This window comes from Coenobita brevimanus, chromosome 3 (genome assembly GCF_032717465.1).
Source record: "Coenobita brevimanus isolate Jiangsu-jjx chromosome 3, ASM3271746v2, whole genome shotgun sequence".
Classification (NCBI taxonomy): Eukaryota; Metazoa; Arthropoda; class Malacostraca; order Decapoda; family Coenobitidae; genus Coenobita; species Coenobita brevimanus.
Window position 1 is genome coordinate 13305965 of NC_136956.1, and position 14691 is coordinate 13320655.

A 14691-nucleotide genomic window follows, 5' to 3' on the forward strand; every position below is an offset into this window, starting at 1 on the left:
TTTGTAATGTCTCTTTTTAAAATATAAATATATAATATATATATATATATATATTCAATCAGCTGCCAGCACTCGAAACCCTGATGGTTGTTTGCTTAAACCTTAAATTGCAAAATAGAGTGCAAAACCTTAATTTTGACCAAAAACCTTTGGTTATTGCGAATGGTCAGCCTGCATCTTTTAGCAAAGAATGCTATCAGCAACAGTACAGGAAGGCCAAATACATTTTATCCGAGCCAAGTACGTTAAAAAATTGTATTTGTGATAGCTGTGATTTTATATTTGCTCGTATGCAGATTACATTTCGTTTCGAAAAATTAGGTTTATCATGTACCCTGCATTATATATAGTTTTACTACAATGTTTTATCAGTGAAAATGCCATTTGAAAATGGTGTCTCACTCGTAGTATTGATGGATGATAAAAAATTAATTAAGGTGATATAATATGAAAACAATGTACTAGTGTCATAATATACCAGGTGTAAATTCACGTCTCTAGAGATGAGTGGGGTAAATCAAAGTCCTCGATTATAATGGAAAATAGCCCATGCTTTTATTTATTTATTTATTTATTTATTTGTTTTTTGGTTAACCCGCGGCATCCCGTTGACATTCTTCCACGTCCTCACGTTTTGTCACTGCCAATCCCGTTGACGTACTTTAACGTCCTGCAATTGCAAGGTTCATAATTTCCACAATTTTCAAAATTCGCGCGAGATTTTCGATTCGCCCACCTACCCAAGCCTGCCCTACCTGCCGCCAGGCGGGCAGCGTCCCAGATCCCGCGTGACCCGCGCTCGCCCTTGTCTCGGTCACTCACCTGTTAGCAGTGACCCAGGTCAGACATGGCGCATAAAGGTCTCTCAGATGACGAAATAGCATCCGCCCTGGAGGCCTTCACTGAAGATAGTGATTCTCCACTTGATGATGATGTGGTGGATCGAGATTATGTCCAGCCAGAGGAAGAAATAACAAGCAGTGATGAGGAGGTCCCTTCGCCCCAGAAAAAGCGGTATGTGACATATCGTAAGGCAAGGGAAGGCCAGCCTGCACCCCAACCATGTGCATGGACCTCTCTCCATCCCGATTCTGATGAGGACGAGGATGAGGACGATGACGATGACGGCGGCTTAGGACGTGATATTGCCTCGTGGTTGGGTAAGGAGAAAATCTCATCCCGAGGATCAGAAGGTGGGGCGAGAAGACAAATAAGGTATGGTCCAAGTGTTTTGTCTGGGGAAGTTGAAAGTGGTGTGGTGGGAGTGCGGGGTGAAAGGGAAAGTGGTATGGTGGGAGCGGGGTGAAAGGGAAAGTGGTGTGGCAGGAGTGCGGGGTGAAAGGATAAGTGGTGTGAGGGAGGCAGCACGAGCACGCGGTGCACGTAGGCCTAGGGGAGAGGAGGTGGAGCCACTCCCCAGCACGTCTTTCGCCCCACAATATTCCCAAACTTCCTCCCCACAGCCCCAGGATGTGGGGAAAGGAAGGAAAGGGAAGGGAAAGGGTAAAGGAAAAGGGAGAGGGAAGAGAAGTGCGAGTGATGGTAAGGCCAGTCAGTATGTGCTAAGTCTTATATAAAGTTGAAACGGGTGTAATGTTTTCAGGAAAGTAATGTATAAGTTGAGAAATAGTGTAAGTTGAAAGAAGTGATATCAAAACTACACCCACTGTGTAAATCTGCGAAAATATGATGCTCAGTATAACACTCTGGTCAGTAAATATGTGATAGCAAGAATATAAAGTGGAAACGGGTGTAATGTTAGCAGGAAAGTAACGTATAAGTTGAAAAATAGTGTAAGTTATAACAATTGATGTCATGAGTACACCCAGTGTGTAAATCTTCGAAAATATTACGCTCAGTAGAACATTCTGGTCAGTAAGTATGTGATAGGAATGATATAAAGTGGAAAAGGGTGTAATGTTAGTAGGAAAGTAATTTATAAGTTGAATACTAGTGTAAGATGAAACAAATGATATCGCGATAACACTCACTGTGTAAATATGCGATAATATGACACTCAGTAGAATAGTAAGGTCTCAAATTATGTGATATCAATTATATCAAGTCGAAACATGTGCAATGTTAGTGGAGAATTATTATATAAGTACAAAAATAGGTTGTAAGTTGAAATAGTAGTCATAGTGACTTCACCGTCTGTGTTATTATGCGCTATTATTACGCTAAATATATACGTAAGGCCTGAAACTATCTCAAAACAGTTCTCAAAAGTGGAAAAGTGTATAATGTTATTAGGAAAGTATTATGTAAGTAGAAAAAACACAATACGAGTTGAAACAACAGTCACAGCGAGTTCACTCACTACGTAAATAATCGCTAACATTACGCTAAATGTTATCGAAAGGCCTGTGAATACGTAAAAACAGTTCAATAAAATGTAAAATGGTATAATGTTATTGGAGATGTATTATGTAAGTAGAAAAAATGATATGTATCATGATTCAGGAATGTTAGCGATTCATCGTGACCAGTCTGGCCGATTTTCCTCGGTTCGCACGATGGTACAATGCTTATTTCAGCTCTATTTTTGTATAAAATCCAATTTACTCTTGTATCACATGTTTTTATGTTTGTAATAATTACATATCTACTTACTTTCATTGGTTTCCCAGACTTATAATACCATAGAAAACGTGAGAGCCTCAGACCACCTACAGAGAACACGGTACCAGGTGTGATGAACGTATACCTGTTTAGGCCACTTATGGACCCCGGTGAACACTTTCTTGGTGATTGATCATTGTTTCTGACCAAAATCGAAAGTTTTAGCAAAAAAAATTTGGGTCCAAAAATGGTCGGGATTGGGGGGTACCAGTGGTGAAAAAGTGGTCAGGACGTGGCGGGTTAAGCAATAAAAGTTTAATTTATATTTTTCAGGGTTTTGGACAGTTTAAAAAGTAACCAATGTTTCTAAAAATAAGCTGTTCATCATCACAGCAGCCATGTGACACCCATAATAAATGAATTTATATACATAGAGAGAGACAGAGAGAGAGAGAGAGATACATAGATAGATAGATTCATAAATACATAGATATATAGATAGACAGATAGATAGACAGATAGATAAATAGATTGATTGATTGATAGAGAGATAGATAGATAGGTAGATATGAATATATATATATATATATATATATATATATATATATACACGAGGTGCTACCCTAAAGTTCCAGTAATTTGAACAGAAGGAGCCGGTGGCTGAATCGGTAGAGAAGCGGCCTGCAGTCCTGATGGACCCAGGTTCGAATCCCGGCTTGGGCAGGGAACAGTTTAAGGATTTGAATTTCATAAAAGCAGACTTTCCTGATCTACCAGATGACCCGCCGACATGTCATAAAAGTACCCCTGCTAATACCAGTACACCAGTCCTGTATGAGACAGCCCTAGCATGTATTCAATATGGACGGTGGGTGTTAGCGCCGAAGTGGTGACATGTAGAGAGGTGTATGGTATGTAGGGGGACTACTGGGCCTTGAATGCAGGCTGTGAAGCCTATGCCCAGAGTCGGACACATAAAAAAAAAGAAAAAAAAAGAAAAACGTTTGCAGTTTTGCCTTTTGGTGCTAGGAGAAGTCAGCACCACCCCTTGTGCGTCAGTGTGGCCCCGGCCGTGTCTGTGAACGGACGTGTTGTTGACCTATGCTTATTATTGTAACGTGGTGTATGGATGGTTTGGCGGTTTTGCAGTGGCAGCCTCACAGAACAAAGAACCTGCATCAAGTTCTGTTTCAAGATCAACAAGACGGCTGCAGAAACTCACTGGTTGCTTCAGCAAGCCTTTGGTGACAATGCCATGTCCCAAAGAAGAACATTTTTCTGGTACAAACGGTTTAAGGAAGGACAAACGTCCGTCACAGACAATGACCCTTCTGGACGACCGACAATGGCAACAACACCAGAAAACGTTGGAAATGTTCATCAGGTTATCCTTGCAGATCGTAGACGAACTATCCATGATGTTTGTGATAATGTTGGACTGTCGTATGGGAGTGTGCAACGCATTTTGTCGAACGTTTTGGGCATGAGACTCATCACTGCAAAATTTGTGCCAAGAGTGTTGAGTGATGAGCAAAGGCACATCTCGTTGCAATTTGCAGGGAGCTAAGGAATCAGGTCAGAGATGATGCCACCTTTATCTCTGAGGTCGTAACTGGTAATGAATCATGGGTTTATGATTATGACCCAGAGACAAATCATGAGTCATCACAATGCAAGTCTCCCAATTCACCGAGGCTGAAAAAAGCGTGTCAAGTTGGCAGCAATGTCAAGTCGATGTTGTTCGTTTTCTTTGATATCCAAGGGATTGTTCACAAGAACTCATCCCACCCAGTCAATCTGTCAGTGGAAAGTTTTACTTTGAAGTTTTGCAGCATCTGAGGGATACCATCCACCGCAAACGTCCAGAACAGTGAAAGAACAAGGACTGGGTCCTGCATCATGACAACGCCACCACCCACACATTAGTTGTTGTCCAGCAGTTCCTGGCTTCCACTAACACGGTAGTCATTCCCCACCCACTCTATTCGCCTGATCTTGCCCCGTGCGACTTTTTCCTGTTTTGCAAGCTGAAATTATATATATATATATATATATATATATATATATATATATATATATATATATATATATATATATATATATATATATATATATATATATGAGGGACCTTCACTGGTACGTCGAGTGATGCGACAGTAATAAGTTGTTACTTAAACTGCACCGCTATGTGCTTCGACCTTATTATCGCCCACGTAGTGAGGTGATAATTTAATCGCCTGTGTCTGTGTTTCTGGCTGTTATCAGAATATCTCAAGATAGAGTGGACAAAATGTATCCAAACTTTGTGGACAGTAACCCAGGATATAAGGTTTGTTTGTTAATAATTTTGATACAGCTGCAATGTACGATTGCTGGAGAATATTGCAAGAAAAACGTACACTAACCTTTTCTTTTAGCTTGCCAGTATTCATTATTTTCTGTCATACTCTCAACAAACAGAACGGCTATTGAAAGGTAAATATCAGATACCTGTTACACTCACAGTGTGCAGACTCAATGTGCTCATGCACAGCTTACTCCACCCCAAGAATATGACTCCTCCTACTTTCCATTCTAGCTTTGTTACCTGGGAACTGGTGACTCTCTCTCTCTCTCTCTCTCTCTCTCTCTCACACACACACACACACACACACACACACACACACACACACACACACACACACACCATCATCACAACAAGCATCACCACCACTTGACAGCTATCTATATTATCAATACATAATCTTAATAAAAGAATACTTGTAATTATTATTTACAAGCAAACATAATGGAAATAATTTGTCACAAGATGAATTTATCTTTATTGTGCAATCAAGACTTAAAATTAATTTTATATTCCTTGAGAGAGAGAGAGAGAGAGAGAGAGAGAGAGAGAGAGAGAGAGAGAGAGAGAGGTGACTCCGTATTTGCTTCACCTGCGGGTCTTTATCATGCGGAAGTCTTAGGCCTCTCTCCCTTCTCTCTCTCTCTCTCTCTCTCTCTCTCTCTCTCTCTCTCTCTCTCTTGCCCACTGTAACCTCCCAGTAGTTACATTTTTCTTGTCGGAATTTCAAGGGTGCGTACTAATTTAAAGTAATTAATTGAATTGCTTTCATACATGTAGGTCGGTAGTAATATTTTGTTCCATTAACCACTTCTTTCGTAAGATTTAGCCACTTCATGCATTTTACAATGAATCTGTCACCACTTCACCATGAAATGATATAAAGAGTTTATGCTAAATGATAAAATAGTCATTGTGGTAATGGTTTAGAATTACGTCTGAAATGATTCGGCTCACAGATATTCATTTAAACCATCACAAATACCCTATAGTTTCTTGGTGACAAAAATTTCCCTAGAGACAAGATAATCATATGTGTTACATGACTATTTGATGTTCATAATTGAACGCAAATTCCCTAATAATTAATCTTGTTAGTCAAGTACATTTCACTTTAAAACTATTCACTCACCACGTACTTTTGTTGTTTTACAGACATATTTTGACCCAGAACTGCTTGAGGCTTTAGCAACTTTTTTTTTTTTACTTCGCCCGGACGGAGTCCGACGAGGTATTGTTTTTGGTCGAATTTCTTTGCTTGATTCTTTGTTTCTTTGTTAGCAATACTACGGAGAAACGGCTGAATGAAATTAAATGAAACCTTTAGGATATGTGGACACTGGTCCCCAAAAGAAAGTGATTAAATTTTTGAGGCAAGTGAATGACCTTGAAAGGTCAAAATCAAGGTCATGGATTTTAAGAGAGCTATAGCTTGAGACCGGTTGGAGAGAGATATACTGTATTTACTGTTATCATCATACAGTAACTCCCGTAAGAGCTTTCATTCGGCACCAAGACCTTTGACTTTCAGCGAATTTCAAAGGTCAAATTCAAGGTAATGGATATTCATGGGGCTATAACTCGAAATTGGTTGCAGATAGATATTTACTATTATCAACATATAGGAACTCCCATATGGGTTTTTAACTGGTACCATGACCTTTGACCTTAACCCCTATCCACCGGTTGACGTGTATGCACGACAGGATTCACGGCACGCAGGGCTGCCAGTTGATTTGCTATACCACACTTACCTTCCCGCCACTGTTTGAGCACAGGGCCATTTTCTATGATACCTATGGGGTAGGTAGGACCCATAAGTACCCCTCGTTTGCACGGTTTACTTTGTACTCGGCAATGTTAGCGAAAGGAGCTATGTCATCTTCCTTGATGTCATCAGATTCCGTTCCACCGCTTGAAGGGCCGATCGCCTCATCGACCCCCACAAAAGTCAAGCCCTTTGTGCCAGGGAAAGGGCTAAGTGATAGTGCCATACTCCCCCACCTCTCATACCTCTCCCTCTTCCTCTCCTCCCCCCCCCCCCGCCCCTGGCCGTGCACATGGTCGTACACGAGTGATAGAAAAACGCATTGCAACTGCCAGACGGCCTGCTCAACCATGTGTGGGTAGAGCAGACACATTTGTGTGGGAGGATGGTGCTGGCTTTGAGCCGTCTGTGCTGGCATTTGATGAGGAGGGTGCAGGCGTGCAGGAGGATGCGCTTCCCCCCAGGCCCTGGACTATTAGCAGTCTGTTCAAGGCCATTTTCACGACTGCAATTATGCAGTACCTAGTGGATGAAATCAATTTCCACCAGGCCATGTGCGTGCGTTGGCTGGACGTGCCTGGAATACCTGTTGAGGTGGGGGAGATGTTTGTGTGGCTCGCCCTGACCATGCTGATGGCGAACTTAAAAAAACATGTGCTCCACGACTATTGGACGGTGGATGAACTCGTTGGCACACCTGTCTTTGGCAAGTATATGGCCCGTGATAGGCACCTCGTAATCCTGAGGTTCCTACACTTCAATCAAAATTACGGGCCTGCACCGAACGACAGGTTATGGAAAATTAGATCAATCCTTACAATGCTGAAAGAGTCATTTTGCAGGGTTTTCCGTCCGTTCCAGTAAGTGGTTATTGACGACTCTCTGGTGTTATTCAGGGGCAGGCTTGCATTTATTCAGTATGTGCCATCAAAGCATCACTGATTTGGCCTCAAATTGTTAGTGCTTTGTGGCTGTAAAACTGGGTATGTACTGGATGTAATAGTTTACTCGGGAACAGATGTTGATATACCTAGCGATAATCCTCATGGATTCTCCGCATCAATAGTGAAAGTGCTGATGGAGAGGTATTTCAACAGGCACCACATTCTGTATACCGACAATAATTATTACACAGCCCCAGCATTGACAAAGTATTTGCTTGCCCATGGTACTGGGTCCTGTGGAACTGTTAGGGCCAACAGAAGAATTTCCCAGTATTTCCGGCAAATACTGAAAAGGAGCCCTTCTGACTAAGAAGTGTGGCAACATGTTAGTCCTTCTCTGGCATGACAAGAGACGGGTTAACATGTTGTTTACAGTTCATAAGGGTGTGCTGGAGGAAACTGGTAAAACAGACTACAGGACCAGGGAACCCCTGATAAAGCCAGATGCAGTCAACAATTATGGTACCAACATGCGGCTGGTTGATAAATCAGACATGCAAATTGATGAAGTCGATTGCCTATGCAAGTCCTGCAGGTGGTACAACAAGGCGTTCTTACACCTTGATATCGCCGTCCTGAATAGTTTCATACTATTCAAGGAGCTTGACAGGAAACCTCTCTCTCTATGAGAGTTTAAGACAGAGCTGGCACGCGAATTACTTGAACAATATTCAACTCTTCACAGGTGCTAGGCAGGTTCCAGCGGCTCCAGTGGACAGGCTCAGCTGTGCTGAGTATTTCCATCAGCGCAAGATTGTGGAGATCGGGAGAACTGCAGCAGGTCGTCTGGCATACAGGTGGTGCCACGTCTGCCGCACAACCAAACACCGTCCCCCAGCACGAAAAGAGACCTCGTAGCAATGTGCAGAAAGCAAGGTCCCTCTATGCCCCAAATGCTTCTCAGAGTATCACTCCGAGCGTGAGTACTGAGCAAGTGTAAGGGGAAGTGTAAATAGTGTACAGCAACGCACAAGTTTGTGTATTTTCATAAATGAGTGAAAAGTGTGATATTATGAGTGAACTATAGTCAGTGCTAAGATGTAAGTTATTAATAATAAGTTCTACAAGTGCATAAAAGTGATTTATGGTAAAACCAATACAGAAATTGATACTGTGTATTGGATATTGGTTAGAAAATTATTGGAAATACTTTGCGTTTGCCTACGTGTTACTTGAAAGAAAACCACTTGTGAGCGGGCCATAAAGAACAATACCTGCTTGGCTATAGCTAAATTATTTCAGTCAATACTCAGGGAGATTGTGCCAAATATGAGCATCAGTGTATCTGTGATGTGAAGTACAAATAATGTTAGTTGTGTAAAACATTTATATGATATTCACTATAACCCTGATTAGTACAAAGCAGTCTGATTTACAGTACAAATAATTATTTAATACTCTACGATAACGCGTGAAAGAGCAACAACATTTACCTGTCAAAGTGCAGTTACGCGTAATGGTGACGTACAGTGCAGTTCTAAGTGTCATAGTAAAGAAGAAATATAATTACGCAAGAAGTGAGTACAGAAAAACGAAGTAAAGAAGAAATATTCCTTACGGAAGAAGTGAGTACAGAAAAACGACGAGATATTTCCTTTCCCACACACATATAGGGCATAGAGGCATAATGGAGTGGGCGGTAAATCCTTGGGAGACACATGAACCGGGTGATGACTCATTTTCACGGCGGTGATTAAGGAGGAGTAGAAAAAAATGAGTGGAATCTTCCGCATTCCATCCAAGGACGCACGGGCGATGTTACAATCATCACACCAGGCAGTGCTGCCAACGCTAGCCAGCTGGGCCAAGGCCATGGCCAGTGGTGCGCGCTCGGATCCACACGTTAAAAACATTAAAAACCACTCGTCTTCAACTCATCCTTACTCATCGACGGGACCACCTAGAAACCTCAGGATACCTTCATTGGAAAAAGGAAGAGTTCTTGAGTCTTATGAACTTTCATATGAATCTCTAGCTATTACAGTTTGTTATATATAAGGGTTTGAAGTAAGGGTGTTTTTCCCAAAATTTGGGAATTCGCCCGTAGGGAGGAGTGTACAGCCGCTGGGAACCCCTCGGTGGCTAAGGGTTAAGTGACAGTGAAGGGTCAAATTTAAGGTCACTGATATTCAGGGGGCTATAAATCGAAACCGGTTGAAGATTTGAGATATTTGCTTTTCTTATAATAAGGAAGTTTCACATGGACTTTCATTTGGCACCCAAAACCTTTGACCTTGAGTGACCTTGAAAGGTCAAACGCAAGATTACGGATGTTCAGTGGGCAATATCTTGAATATTGTTGACAATATAATGACTGCTGTTGGGCGAGGTTTGTTGTGCCTGGCACCACTTGTTTAAAATTGGTGGCAATGTTCTCAGCAGGTCACTTTGCAGATCTCTTGCATGCTGTTCTGGATTTAAACGCCTTTCATAAACACGGACGTGGGAAGAAAATTTATCCCTTCGCCCACACAAGTGTATCTACTTTAATTTGGTTGTTGTTGTCATTTGGCATGAGAAATAGTCTCAGAGAAGGACCATGAGATGTCTTCTCAAAACACCCATACACATTGCACATAATGAAAAGTACTGTACCATAACCTCACTCAATGTGTAAAATAACGCAGGCTATGCATTACACTGGCAGCTCAAAACACACTGCTGGCCTGGCTAGTGACCCAGGTAAGTGCCCTGCTGATGTCACGGGTCAAGGCGACCAATCATAAATGACCTGCACAAAACCTGCCTTATTTTGGTCCAGAGATGAGCACGCGGAGTCTCTACACTGTGGCTACACTCAGTGACCTTCACCAACATAATACCCCTGACTTATGGCTTTTGATTGCTAGGGTGACATATAACAAGGTAGGAGTAAACACCGAAATCCTAAGATACAGTACAAATAATTATTTAATACTCTACGATAATGCGATAATATTTTTGCGAAGCTGTGTATGACTCTAATTCCCAGATGAGTATTGATCTAGTTTATTAGTGATGGTGGGCGACACGTATTCGTGGGCGAATGCTTTGGCTGTATTCTACACTACGAAGGGTTTGTCTGCTGAATGACATGGTATAGTGCTAACCCAGATACATTAGTTCTCATTTTCTGACTTCAGGTTTTTCTTGTTGCTCTTAACATCAACCCTATCATCAACAACAATTTAACTCTCATCTTGGTATAATGTAGTGGAGGGAAATGATCACATTTCTAGATACGCACGCAAGCACCCATCGCGTGAGGCCTGGGATGGCCGTTGTTAACATTTTTGTTTTACTGTCAACGCTATAATCCATTTATTTCTTGCTGTAGCGTGTTCATAGATATATACTTTTTACATATCCTAGTGCTTTATGTTTGAGTATTAGTAATGTGGCTACGAGTGCAAAGTATGAGGTTAGCTTGAGATTTAACTGCCAGTTAAGAAAAAAATCGAAAAATTTCTCTCTGAAAAATTCGGAGAATTGTGATTTCCGGATTATTGATGGGCGGACTGGAGGACTTTAATACAAAATGTGCTGGTGTACTGTCCTTTAACTGTCAAACAGTCTATACAGAACCAGTTGGACCGCTTCTGTATACTACCTTCTGAACATCCGTGTACTTTTTAATGCATTTTCATTGTCTTTCTCTCCATTTATTTTCCTAAATTTTTTTTCAGCCATCAGTCTCATTCTTTTTTCCCATCTTGCTTCTTCATCTCTTCCTTATTAGATACTTAATTCACTTCCTTTATTCGTATCTTTCTCTTATACACATATTCCTCCTCTCATCGATTCCTTCGATCTCCATTCTTACTGACTTTCACTCACCATGCATGTTATATTCATCGTCTCTCTCTCTCTCTCTCTCTCTCTCTCTCTCTCTCTCTCTCTCTCTCTCTCTCTCTCTGTCAGAGAAAAAGAAGGGTGAGTTGTGGGAAGAGTGCAATGAATAAGTGTAGAATGTGGGGTATATATAGGGAAAAAGGAACAACGTAAAATTTCAGTGTACTTGGGTGATAATAAGAGTAAAATACAGGGAGAGGGAATGAAGTGGATAGTGGGAGGGGGAGGGTAAGAGCGAAGGGACGAAAATATTGCATGACGCATTGGCTGTCAAACCGGTGTGCTGTAGAGTAAAGGAGGAGATTTTAAGAAAGAGACAGGAAAGTGGGAAAACAGTGTGAATAGGAGGGAATTAAAGGACAAAGAGAAGGGAAATTATTAAGAAAGGGGTGGGAAAAAGGGACTCTGGAGAGAGGCATGGGAAGAAGAGGAAAGGGAAATAAAGGAAGGCAACACGAAATGAACAGAGTGAGAGTGCATGTAAGGAGAAACAAAGCAGAAAAGAGAAAATGGACGAGAGCTTTCGGGGTTTTATGTTGATGGAGATTGAGCAGGTAATGAGAGAGTGGAAGAACAGGAAAGAGCTGAGAGAGAGAGAGAGAGAGAGAGAGAGAGAGAGAGAGAGAGAGAGAGAGAGAGAGAGAGAGAGAGAGAGAGATGAAAGTATGTTATGAGAGCCAGAGAAGCAGAAACAAAGGAAAATGCAGTGCTGTAAACTTGGGTAGAATTACACAGTTACACAAGCTCGCCGTTTAAACGTCCGCCCTCATCCCTTCCCTCACGCTCAGCCCCACTCACCAAAGACGTAATCCCTTCCCTATGATGCTTTATATGATTCAATTCTGGCTACTGAACAGAGCTTTTCTTGCATTTTGATGTAGATTTCATATTTTGGGGAGAATTATTTACTTAAATTGCATTACATCCTAGTACAGCCAGGTCTTTATATGTATTTTACGGTCTAAACCTTATGTGACGAAAATCTCCATTATTTTCTTTTAACCATCTGACTAACACAAATAAAAGATAAGCCGGTATGCGACGATGCCCAGCTCTTAACGGACCAAGCTTTGTCAGCGCCCGGAAGTGATTTTCAACACTAAAAGTTATTTCTCTATGGAAGAAGTTCAGTGCAACATTCCACCCAAGAATCATGGACCTGGCATTTTAATCTTCGGAGCCTTAGCATTTTGAGCGAGCAAGGCCGTAATTATAGCACGACATATTTTCGGCACTTGATCATTAACGCCTGACCTGGCGGATATAGGTCATGCATATACGAAGCACACTTGGAGCATGCAAAGTTTCACTCGATTCCATCCACCTACTGTGGAACTAGGGAACTTGAAATTTGCGGAATGGCCCACCATAGGTACAACTTCTAGGTGGCACTGCCAGTGACTGGAAGTGATATTTGACACAAAATGTCATTTTTGTATTGAGGTACTCCAGTGCAACATTCCAACCAAGAATCATGACCTTAGCTTTATAATGTGCGGAGCCCTAACATTTCGCGTGAGCATGGTCGTGATTCTAGCTATTTTCACCGTTTTTGCATTTGATGTCATTTGACCCCTGACCTGGCCAATGTAGCACATATGCTAGTCTATAAGCATGCAAACTTTCGTTCAATCTCATCAAGCTGCCGGGTAACTATAGTAGGAGTGCATTAAAAAAAAAAAAAAGGACTGGTTGTTAGGGACGCTATGGCCAATCATCGCAGGGTTGCCAATCGAAAACTAGAGGAGAGAAAGGAAAATTGGATAACACACTTCCTAGAAGGAATGACCTCAACATTACGACTAAAGAAGTCAGAGCTTGCCAGGCCCAGTAGTAATGCTTCTACAGCTCAAAACGTGAAAAAAAAAAAAGAAAAAAAAAAAAAGGGTTTTCGGCAACCAAAACTGTGGACGCAACTAGGTCACAGGATGGTCATTGTGTCCGAGTTTGGTCTGAATCGGTAAATTCTAAAGGGTAGCAGTGCCTGCCACAATGAACAAGAAAGAATACAAGAAAGAAAGAAAACGTAATTAACGATAAGAACAGAATGGAACTGGCTAAAAGAAGGAAAGAAAACGTGACTAACAATAAGGGCAGCATGGAGAGGGTGAAAAAAATCTTCAGTCCTAATGGAAAAAGTCATGAAGATTATTTCCATGAACTTTTCTACCAGATGTCTACCCAAACTTGAATGACATCGTGTGACGGTTTCGGAAAACACTACACAACTAAACTGCAGTACTAGCAATGTTAACGGTAACTCTTTCTAACCCTACCCCCTGAAAGGGTTTCCTGTCACTTCCTTAACCCTTCACAGTCCGAGGTTGCTGCACCTGGGATTTTGGCAGAAAGGTACTTCATGTGCTCCCCTTCACCTATGAGCTCATAAGTCCCGACTTTTATTTTTCTTTAACTCACCGACTCACAGACCTATGGTTGACTCGAGGTACTACAAGGTTGATGCAATTATATTTTGTGGTTGTTCGTTAAAAATGGTGTGTGCTACTTTTTGAAGATACATATTTGTGCTTTCTTTATACCGTTGTGCATAAAATAGATCAAAATATAGTATCAGTAGTGGTAGGTGGGGGCGCCCATCATTCACTCACTTAGTGTAGTGGTGTTCTGTTTGTAGGGTAGCTCTACATCGAGTGGCAAGCCAAATGATTTCCTGTAAACCAGGAAATCATTTACAGTGCTGGGTGGTAACCTTTTAACCAACAGACACGTGTTCCCTATGTGACAGCAAGTGGGTTGAAGAAGGGTTAGTGCCCCTCCCTGGAAAACTGCTAACTAAAAATACGAACAAGAAGTCTTGGACCAGGACTGACCAAAAGACGACGACCAAGGACCGAACAAAGGACATGATACGGATGGCGATGTGAAATGTAAGGGGTGAGAATGATGAGGTGAAAGAGAGAGAGAGATTGTCCAGGTGCTTGAGGGTGCGAAAGTGGATGTGTGTGGATTAACTGAAACTAAATGGAGAGGGGAGAGAGTGAGAGAATGGGAGTATGGATGGGGTATATGTGCAGGAGTAGGTGAGAATGAGAGGGCTAAAGAAGGAGTGTGTGTATTGTTGTGAGTAAGAGATGGAAGAAGAACGTAATAGAGTATGGATCAGTTGGCTCAAGGATTGTGTGGGTAAGATTGAAAGTTGGACTACAAATGTGGGCAATTGTGTGCGTGCATGCGCCAACGCAGGATCATGCAAGCAGAGAGAAAGAAGGGTTCTGGACATA